We start from the raw sequence: 11,668 nt of genomic DNA on the forward strand, positions 1-11,668 counted from the left end.
TGCTGTCCTTGGTAGCACTCACTCCTTTTAGCTTCCCAGCCCCGACCCCACACCCTACCACCCACATTAGGAGCCGAAAACTAGCAGGAAAAGAAGGCAAATGTGGCAGTGGCAGCAGCCGCTGATGACCGCTCAAAGATGAACCAGAGTCAGAGATGTGGAGAGCAAAAAACAACACAAGCTCCATCCAGGTAGTAAGACCCTCCTCTCTGTGGAGGGGAGGGGAATTTCCAGGGACACATCATAAGTGAAGGGAATCGCAGAGTGAGCAGCCCCCTGGGAGACAGGGGGAATCCCACAGCCCTTTGTGGTGCACAAGCCAGTGCTGACTGCCGAACGAGGTCTGTTTGAGCAAGTTATGCCAATGGAAATGCACCTTGAGATGGATTATTACTTCAATTGATAATCCTACTACTCATTCTTTGAAGAATATTGACTCTTCCGGCTCACACAGTTCAAAATGGCAATGAAGGCTCCCCCTAATCTAAACCGAAAGACTTCAAGATCTATTCTTTCCCTTCCACCAGAATCTGTGGAGATCATCAGAAGTAAAAATTGTTCCCAGAGAGTTAAAATAAATGTAGGTGGCTTAAACCATGAAGTGCTGTGGAGGACCTTGGATAGACTTCCAAGAATATGATTAGGGAAACTCTTGAGACTGTAATACTCATGAAATCCTGCTGGCAGTGTGGGATGACTACAATTTGAATGAGAATGAATATTTCTTTGATCGACATCCAGGAGCCTTTAGTCCATTTTAAATTTCTACAGGACAGGGAAACTCCACATGATGGAAGAAATGTGTGCCCTCTCTTTTGGCCAAGAGGCTGATTACTGGGGGATTGATGAAATATACTTAGAGTCTTGTTGCCAAGCAAGATACCATCAAAAGAAAGAACAAATGAATGAAGAGTTGAGATGAGAGGCAGAGAGAGAGAGAGAGGGAGGGAGAAGAGTTTGATAATACCTGCTGTCCTGAAAAAAGGAAGAAACTCTGGGACCTGACAGAGAAGCCTAATTCATCTGTAGCTACAAAGGATTGTCTTAAGATCAGTCAGTCAACTAATATTTATCAAGTACCTGCTATGTGCCAGACATTGTGATCTTGGCCATTGTATCCATTCTATTCATCTTGCTATCCACCATTGCCCTGTCCTTCAACACCCTACCTGAACTTCAAGAAATGGATGAATTTGGTCAGCCCAATGACAACCCACAGTTAGCACATATTGAGGCTATCTGCACAGCCTGGTTTACAATGGAGTACCTTTTTACACTTCCTGTCCTCACCAAATAAGTGGAAGTTCTTTAAATTAAATTAAATTAATTAATTAATCAATGGCATTAAATGACATTGATTTGCTGTCCATTTTGCCATATTATGTCATCATTTTCCTCACTGAGTCCAATAAAAGTGTGCTCCAGTTCCAGAACATCAGATGGGTGGTACAGATCTTCTGAATCATGAGGATACTCCAGATCCTGAAACTTGCCAGACATTCAACAGGCCTTCAGTCTTTGGGATTCACTCTGAGAGGAAGTTACAATGAATTGGGCTTGTTGATACTCTTTTTAGCCATGGGGATAATGATATTTTCTAGTCTTGTGTTTTTTGCAGAGAAGGATAAAGATGCTACTAAGTTCACCAGTATCCCTGCCTCATTTTGGTGGGCCACCATCACCATGACCACTGTAGGGTATGGTGATATCTATGCTAAAACTTTATTGGGAAAAAATGTGGAAGGCCTCCGCTGTATAGCTGGTGTGCTAGTGATTGCACTTCCCATCCCAATCATCATGAATGATTTCTCTGAGTTTTACAAGGAACAAAAATGTCAGAAGGCAATTAAAAGGCGGAGGCCCTGGAGCAGGATAAAAGAAATGGAAGTATTGTTTCCATGAACTTAAAAGGTGCCTTTGCTTGGAGTATGGAACTTATTGATGTGGCTGTGGAGAAAGTAGGAGATTCTGCCAACACTAAGGACTCAACAAATCATAACCACCTGTCTCCAAGCCAATGGAAGTGGGCCAGGAAGGCATTGTCTGAAACCAGCTCCAACAAATCCTATGAGAATAAATATCAGGAAGTGAATCAGAAAGATTCCCATGAACAGCTCAACAATATTTCTTCAAGCCTACAGCATTTGAGTGCTCACAAACTAGAAACGCTATACAAGGAAATCACTAAGACTACACAGCCCCACTCACACTTCAGTGCCTCTGACTACCAAGAGCAGGCTGAAAAACCACCAATGTATAAGGAGGAGATTGAGATGGAGGAGGTGGCCTGCCCTCAGAAGCAGCTGGCTGTGGCCCAGATGGAGGTCATCATGGACATGAGGAGCACCTCTAGTATTGACAGCTTCACCAGCTGTGCCACTGACTTCACAGAAACTGAAAGATCCCCCCCACCCTATGCCAGCACTTGCTTACAAATGACATTGCCCCCTGACCCCACTGGGGCAGAAGAGCACCAAAGAGCCAAGGGACTCTCATTTTTAACACTCAGCAGGCAAAAAAATTTTCTGCCCCTAGAGATGCTACATTTTAATGTACTCCAATTGATACCATTGGGAGCCCAGACTACCCCTTTCTGGGCATGGTCCTCTGCAATTCGACAGTGCAACAGAGAGTCCAAAAAGTTCTCTAAAAGGTTACAATCTCCTTAAGTCCAGGTCCTTGAAAGTGAACTTCAAGGAGAGCAGAGGCAGTGCCTCCCAGACCCCACCTAGTACTGCCAGGCCCTTGCTAGTCACCGTTATGGCAGACTTTCCTCTACCCACACTCCAACATACCAGTACCATTCTCTTAGAGGAGAAATCTTCCCAAGGAGAGAGACACTTGCTGGGCACTGAGGTCTCAGGGCTCTGTCAAGGACCTGCAAAAGGTTCATCCCCATTCATTCATTGCCAAACAAAAACTACTTCCTTTCTCTTTGAGAGAGGAGTAGGTTCACAGAAATAGACTCTGGAGAAAATGAAGACTTCTTAGAGCTCTATGGAGCCTCAGAGGACAGGCAGCCAGACTCCAGCACAAATTGATGTGGGTATAAGCATAGTGATGGAAGAGACCTTTAAGAGAAAAGAGCAGTGCTCTCTTCTTTTCCACAAAACTCAAGTCGCAGTTGTATGCAAGACATTTACCAAGCTGTGGGTGAAGTAAAAAAGGACAATAATCAAGAAGTTTACAAGATGGAAAACCATTTGTTTGCCCTAGAGATTCATTCAAATCCTGGGGAAACAGGTTATTGTCCCACTCATGAAACTAACATGTGACTAGTTAAAGCAATAAAAAGTTGTTTCTTAAACACCACAATTAGTAGTGGGGGGTGGGAGCCAAGATGGTGGACTGGCTTGAGCTCTCCCTCAGATCCCTCCAAATACCTATAAAAAATGGCTCTAAACAAATTCTAAAGCAGTAGAACCCATAAAAAGACAGAGTGAAATAAATTTCCAGCACAAGACAACTGGGATGGTTGATTGGAAAGGTATATCGCAGTGGGCTGTGCAAGGAGCACAGTTCTGCATGGGCATGCAGGCAAGGCAGGCTTCAGTGAACCTGGAGCAGGCCTCAGAGGACTGAACTGTGAACAACTGTGGCAGTTTCCAGAACTCTCAACCCACGAATGCCAAAGACAATTTAGAAGGTCAGTGGGAAAAGTCTCTGTCTGAGGTGAGAAAGAGAAGCACAGTGGTTTCAGCTCCAGTCCCTGAGCCTGGCTCCTGGGGTGGTGGCTGCTTCCTGAGCTTTGGATCCATGTAATGAGGGGGAATCCATGGGGTTGATCAGAGAGGTGATTGCACAGATCTCTTTGCTGGTGCAAGATTCTCTTTCTTTGCCCACGCTTGGATCTAGGTCAGAATTCTGGGTGGTGGTCTTGGGGTAAGAAGGAACACTGGCATGATGGAGCATGTAGTGGTGGCAGAGAGGAAATGCTCCTCACAGTTCCAAAACAGAAAAGAGTGCTTGTGGTCACTCATAGACCAGAGCACAGGCCAGCCCTTGATCATAGCACCTTGGAAGAACTGAAAATTTACAGGTCCCTAGAAGTATCTCTGAAAACAGCAGCACGAAACCCCCAAAGCTTGGGACAGTACATTCTCCACACTGGAAACAGACCCCTACCTTAACAAAGAGTTTATAACTCAAGTAATTGGCTGGGATCATGAGCAAGCAACACAAAAAGAGTCAGACCATAGAATTTTTCTTTGGTGACAAAGAAGATCAAAACATACAACCAGAAAAAGACAACAAAGTCAAACCTCCTACATCCAAAGCCTCCAAGAAAAATATGAATGGGTCCCAAACCATGGAAGAGCTCAAAAAGGAGTTTGAGAAGCATGGAAGAGAAGTACAGGAAAAACTGAGAGTGATGCAAGAAAATCATGAAAAAACAAGTCAACAGCTTGCTAAAGGAGATCCCAACAAATACTGAAGAAAATGACACCTTAAAAAATAGCCGAACCCAAATGACAAAAGAGGTCCAAAAAGCCAATGAGGAGAAGAATGCCCTAAAAAGCAAAACTGGCCAAATGGAAAAGGAAGTCCAAAAGCTGACTGAAGAAAATACTTCCTTAAAAATTAGAATCAAGCAATTGGAACCTAGTGACTCTATGAGAAATCAAGACATTGTAAAACAAATCCAAAAGAATGAAAAAGTAGAAGAGAATGTGAAATATCTCATTGGAAAAACAATTGACCTGGAAAAGAGATCCAGGAGAGAGAATTTAAAAGTTATTGGACTATCTGACAGCCATGATAAAAAAAAAAAAAAGAGCCTAGACATCACCTTTCAAAGAATTATCAAGGAAAACTGCCCTGATATTTTAGAACCAGAGGGCAAAATAGAAATCGAAAGAATCCACCGATCACTTCCTGAAAGAGATCCCCAAAGGAAAACTCCTAGGAAAATTTTAGCCAAATTCCAGAGTTTCCAGGTCAAGAAGAAAATATTGAAAGCAGCCAGAAAGAAACAATTCAAGTATTGTGGAAACACAATAAGGATAACACAAGATTTAGCAGCTTCTACATTAAGAGACCATAGGGCATGGAATATAATATTCCGGAGGGCAAAGGAGATAGGATTACAACCAAGAATCACCTACCCAGCAAAACTGAGCATAATCCTTTAGGGGAAAAAAAGGTCATTCAGTAAAATAGAGGACTTTCAAGCATTCTTGCTGAAAAGACTAGAGCTGAATAGAAAATTTGACTTTCCAATACAAGACTCAAGTGAAACATGAAGAGGTAAATAGGAAAGAGAAATCATATGAGACTTATTAAGGTTGAACTGTTTACATCCCTGCATGGAAAGGTGATATTTGTAACTCATGAGTCCTTTGTCAGTATTAGCGTAGTGGGAGGGAAAAAATTATATGTATGTATAGATAGATAGATAGATAGATAGAGGGCCCAGGGTGAGTTGAAGATGAAGGCGTGATATCTGGAGAATAAAATTAAGGAGTGAGAGAGGATTATACTGGGAGAAGGAGAAAGGGAGAAGTAGAATGGAGTAAATTATCTCACATGAAACAGAGAAGAAAAGGCTTTTACAGTGGAGGGGAAGTGGGAGAAGGTGAGAGGGAGTGAATGAATCTTGTTCTCATAGGATTTGACTTCAAGAGGGAATAACATAGATAACTGGGTATGGAAATCTATCTTACCCTACAGGAAAATAAGGGGACAAGGGGACAAGGGAACAAGAGAGAGGGGGGATGATAGAGGGGAGGGCAGATTGGGGGAAGGGATAATCAGAAGCATCACTTCTGAGAAGGCAAAGAGTCAAAAGAGAGAATAGAATAAATGGGGGGCAGGATAGGATGAAGGGAAATATACTTAGTTTTTCACAATATGACTACTATGGAAGTGTTATGCATGACTACACATGTATAACCTGTATCAAGTTGCTTCCCTTTTCAATGAGGGTGGGTGGGGAGGGAGGAAGGGAGAAAATTTGTAACCCAAAGTTTTAAAAACACATGTTAAAAATTGTTTTCACATGCAACTGAGAAATAAGAAATACAGAAAATGGGGTATTGACATACATCCTGCCCTACAGGAAAATAGAAGCAGTAGGGATAAGAGAAGTGGGGAGAGATAGAAGGTAGGGCAGATTAGGCGAAGGGACAAAAAGAATGCATGTCATCTTGGGTTTGGGGGGAGATGAGATGGGGAGAAAATTTGGAACTCAAAATCTTGAGGAAGTGAATGTTGAAAACTAAAAATTAATTAATTTAAAAAAATTAAAATAAATAATTAAATAAAAACCACAATTAGTAAAGCCTATGAACTAAAACTAGGAAGTCTCCCCTATCCTTCCCCCTCCCACAAAAACAAATGCATATGATGTTATTTTTGAATGGCATGAAATGTTTAGTTTAAGTACTGTTTAAATAAAGAGTCAAGGCTGCTTTTTGTAACAAACAATCTAACAAAAATCACTTCAAAACAATGGATAAAATAAAAAGAGCTCTACCAGGAATTGACCAAAAGAAAAAAAAAGGCATTGCTTGCATATTTTGATTAGTAAAGTTAGATTGCATACATTGAGCAGTGTAAAACTAATCAGTGTTACTACTCACTAGTTAACATAGCTGGAAATCATCCAGCTGTATGTCATTCCTTACAGCTACTTCTGCCTCTCCATTTTAGGTCCTACATCCCCAAGAATCAGGTTCGGTACTTAAGCCTGTTTCATTGGTCTTTTTTACATCTAGGTATTGTAAGTAGTTGATTCCCCAGAACTGAGATCTTGAGCCAAACTTGGAACCAAGATTCCAGCCACTGTAACTGCCAGTTAAATAAGGAAGTCCTGAGAAGCCAGCCCATAATTGAGTGGGGCTGGGGAGGAGAGGGCTTTTGGATTTAGAATTTAGTGAGATCATACTATATAGGAACAAAGTTAAACTGTGAACCTAAACCCATTGTTTTCCTTAGAGACAGAGATGATATGTGAGAGATTATGTCCCCCCAGTGTTCAAGTTAATGTTCTTATGTTTGTTCTTAGTATCTAACTTTGAAATAAATATTTATTCCTTTTCCAAAGCTAATTTATCTCTTAGGGAGGTAAATGGAATTGTAGTGTAAAGAACACCCAAAATTAGAGGAAGACCATAGTAGAGGAAGGTTATATCAATGGCAGAGACTAAATACCTGCAACCCCCTTACAGATATCAGAGAACTTTGGGGTAAAATGTAATATACCACACCTTTAGGAAGTGGGGGGTGAGGCAGGGTAACACTATTATACTAGGAATTACATTCAAATGTAAGTACTAAAATGCATTACAACAGTAAAGAGAATTATTAGTAACCAATGTTATACTTTATTTACACAGATTAATTGTTGTACTCTGTACACGAAACACCACAGTATGATTTTAGTCAATCATAATCCCATTTACAGTTTTCTTGGCAAAAATAATGCCATTTGCTTCTCCAACTTATTTTACAGATGAGGAAACTGAGGCAAACAGGGTTAAATGACTTGCCCAGCTAAGTAAATATCTGAGGCTGGATTTGAACTCATGTCTCCCTCACTCATTTCTCAAGGCCTGCACTCCATCTAGTATACCACCTAGCAGCCTGTCTCTTACCTGTGGTTCCAAGAAGCTGTAGCATGTGCAGGAACCACACACCAGTAAAACCTTCTCGACAAACAGGCTAAACTATTTTGAGGATAACTGACAGGCCTCAGAAATGTTCGCAAGTTTGGGGGATGTTTACTCCAAGCATGTAAAGATTTCCCTGGCAGAACAGGCAGATGAGAAAAATTCGTTCCAACAGCCATGAAGGCAGAGGTGTCTGAAGCAGGTGCTGAGGAGTTCTTAAAGTTTGGTCAGACATCGAAGATGCCAAGGTTATCCACTACACTGCGGGCCATCACCAGTTGCCATGACTTCTGTCCTTCCACCAAGGTCAATGATCCAGGAAGACAGAGTGAGGCTGAAAACTTGGTTCAACTCTGCCTCACTTCAATTCACACACAAATGATGTTATTGGTCTAATTCAAAAGTGAGGGATAAACAACATTTTAGTCAATAACCCTTTGGAAATAAATAATCATTTAAAAAACAAACAAATAGAGATTTTTTGAGGGGACAGAATAAAAGAGAAACATTTAAATACAATAACAAAAATAAGAACAGTTTTGTGTGTGTGTGTGTGTGTGTGTGTGTGTGTGTGTGTGTGTGTGTGTGGTGGGGGAAATAGAGATAAGACTGTTCTGTTAAGAAACAGGAATCTTTGGAAATATTTTGAACACTAGTACAGGAAGTTTCTGCCTGGCTTAGTTTATGGGATCATTAACTGCTGTGGATTTTCAGGATTAGTCTGTATATATGGTCACCATAGGCAATCAATGGGAATGATTTAAGTCAGAAAGCCTTTCCTCCATCAATATTAATTTATACATAAATGTATGCATGTGCATGGCCTAAATTATTGTCTCAACTACTTTTGCTGGGAAGGCAACACCAAAAACATGAAGTCAAATCATCCCTAAGTAAACCAGATGGGAAAAATCAATTTGTCTCTCTGGAATGTGAGGTAAAACCATTTTCATGCAAATGTCCTTTCCACAGCTCTACTTTACATTTGCATTGTGTTGTTCTGAAGAATTTGAGACTTATTTTTGTGTTTAAAGAAATGACAGACTCTCAGAGTCCATGAGGTGATGTTCTGATTTTATAACAATCTATCAGAGCCGCATTTATTCTAAAAGATTAAAAAGGGTAGAAAGCCACATGCTAAAACTGACCAAGAATTTTGTTTTAGGGCTTCACATTTTTTCTAGCAACAGTCACCATGCCAACCAATGAAGAAAACTCAAAGAATGTAAGTTGAAAAAGCCCACAAGCCTCCTTATTGTTTTGGCATGACATTTGTTATGGTGTGTTGAGGCCGACAGAAAATGAAGCATGAAGTGTGAACACAAAAGAATCTTATTGTTATGGTCAGCATGTATGAAAAAGGAAAAAAAAAAAACTACAATTATGTCTTCTGTTTCCAGCTTTCAACCAGACCTCAGAGTTATCTGTTTGCTTTTTTAAAGCCATCTTAAGAATTTTGCTCAACTTGTTGATCTGCTTTACAAAAGAAAATTGCTTCTTCAAAAGCATTTCATTTATGTGAATATCAGTGACTTCATTGCTTCTGATCTTGCAGGTTTAACTTATGTCAGTTTGACTGAAGCTATAAAAAGGCACATGAGAAATGGGCAATGCAAATGCGAAGTGCAAGGACAAATTAAACACATTAAGCAAGCACACACACATATCCTCACATGCAAACATTTCCCTTATGCTATGAGAAGTAAACAACATTTTAAAAGCTCATTGCTACTATAATTGTGTAAGTTCTTTGTTTTTTGCTAGCAATAGTTTCAAAACACTTTACACATATTACTTCATTTGTTCCTCATGACAACATAGTAAAGTAGGTTATGCAAATATTATTCTCCTCATCTTATAGATGACCAAGTTTAGCTTTATTCAATACTTCAAGGTCACATAAATAGTGTCAGGGCAGTTCAGAGACCATAGATGTCCTCATTCCCAGTGCAATGCCCTTTTCTATTTTGCCTCATTTAAGCATAGGATCATAGAATTATTGGATCATAGATATTCAAGAATTCAGAGACCATGAAATCCAACTCCCCTCATTTTACAGATGAAGAAATAAACAGTCTCAGAGTTGTTATGGGATTTGTCCAAGGTCACATAGGTAGTGCTTTATTTCTGTCCTCAATTGGTTCTCTTGCTCTATAAAGTGTTTTGGCTGCTACTACAAAATAGAATGGGATTTGGGATTCATTTTAGCACACTTTGTAATTTTTTGGTATCTACATACATTATTTAATTTCACACAAAAATAAATATTTTCCAACTTTGTCACTATAATACAATCAGTTCAATTCTGTCTACTAATAAATAAAGCACCACCAAGTAGAATAAAAGAAAGAATCTCCAGAATCTCTTCCACATTCTTACCTTGGTCAAGGTTAAGAAAAAAGCCATTTAATTCTAAGATCTAAGTAGATCTAAGATTCTAAAAGTAAGATTAATATTTTACATTTGCATTCCCAAAGAAAGTCCATTCATGCAGAAGAGCAGTCAATTAATACGACCTCACATTTGAGTAGCAAAGTTACACTTTTCAAAGAACTTTTTACATGCCATTTTCTACAATCTGACATTGTAGAAAGAGCAATGAATTAATGAATTTAGAGCCAAAGGCCTTGAATTTGAATCTCAGTGATACTACAAACCCTGTAACTGTGGAAAGTCATTTTCACTCTAGTTGCTCTCTGGATTTCAGTTTCTTTTTCCTTAAAATAAAATAGCAAGAATAGATGATATCTGAGTTCATTCCAGCTTTGAATCAATGATCCCCTAGAAGCAAGATCATCAGGTAGGCTGATGTGGTGTTCTATCCTCATTTTACTAGTGAGCAGACCAATTATATAAAGAAAGCAAATGATTTGCTTTGAATCTTCCAGCAAAGTATTGACAAAGCAGAGATGAAACTAAGTTCATTATTCTTTCTACAGAGCCAGGCTACCTCTCTACTTTGTCTTCACACACTTGCTACTACTTCCTCAGGGATGATTTTGGCCAACCTTTTATTCATATTGAATATTTTCTGGTGCCTATGAATGGAAACAGAAATTGAAAATAGACACTGTCTGGATTTTTACCATCTTTTGTTCAATGTGAAGCAATCATTCTAATTCATAGTCATGTTTACAAGTTAAAATACATTTTAGAGGACATAATTCTGTTAAGCCGTTTATTAAAACTGATCTAAAGGGCACATTTAATTGCTCACAGATGCCTCAGTAGTCTGTGGAAGGGCATGTCTTCATTACATTCATTCTTCATGTTTGCTTTATATATAGAGTCATTAAAATATAATACCACTAAAATACCACATTGAATATTAACTTCCATATGGTTCTTACTGTATTTTAAAGCTCAATAAAATGTTCTATTAGTACATCTTTTTTTTTAAACTAGAAGGATGATTATTTTATATAAAACTAGATTTACAGCTGTTTCATAGAGCAGTCTCAAATATCATTCTGTGCCATAGCATGATCTTCTTCATTGTTTAAGTATTTTCTGAAAGATTTCAATGATACTTTCCTGCTTCCATGATCTAGCTCATTTTCTAATCATGGAATGTCCTCATTTCCCAGCTTTGACTTTTATTAGGCATTTTTTAAAGTAAAACAATTTGTGCCTCCTTGATGAAAATATCTGAGCAAAAATTTTTCCACTTGAGTCTCATGTGGTATAAAAAAACAGAATTTAATGAATTCTTTATGTAGTTACATATATTTTAGGCAACTGTATATATATGTCCCTTTATCCTGTCTCACCAGATTATAATTTTCAGGATGATAACAATGTCTTATCAAAAAACTGTTTCTTCCCCAGAACCTAGCACAGGATTTTTCACACAGAAAATACTTCATGAATATTTTCCAAAATAAGCTTTTCCTTAACATGATAAATAATGTATGTATAAAGGGGGAAATAAACTAAGAACTAGAATTATATGTAATAAGGCCAAATTAGAGGTCTTTCTACTCATATCAGCATAAATTAAGGATATCCATTATGACCATTTCTATTTTATATAGAGGTAGAAATGCAAATCCTAACTT

General features: G+C 38.9%; 1 pseudogene; it reads left to right on the plus strand.

The window, feature by feature from the left end:
* The first annotated feature begins 460 nt into the window (after positions 1-460).
* LOC114038377 lies at positions 461-3,275 on the plus strand (annotated as a pseudogene).
* Positions 3,276-11,668: the final 8,393 nt, after the last annotated feature.

This window comes from Vombatus ursinus, unplaced genomic scaffold (genome assembly GCF_900497805.2).
Source record: "Vombatus ursinus unplaced genomic scaffold, bare-nosed wombat genome assembly UNPS02011014.1, whole genome shotgun sequence".
Taxonomy (NCBI): domain Eukaryota; kingdom Metazoa; phylum Chordata; class Mammalia; order Diprotodontia; family Vombatidae; genus Vombatus; species Vombatus ursinus.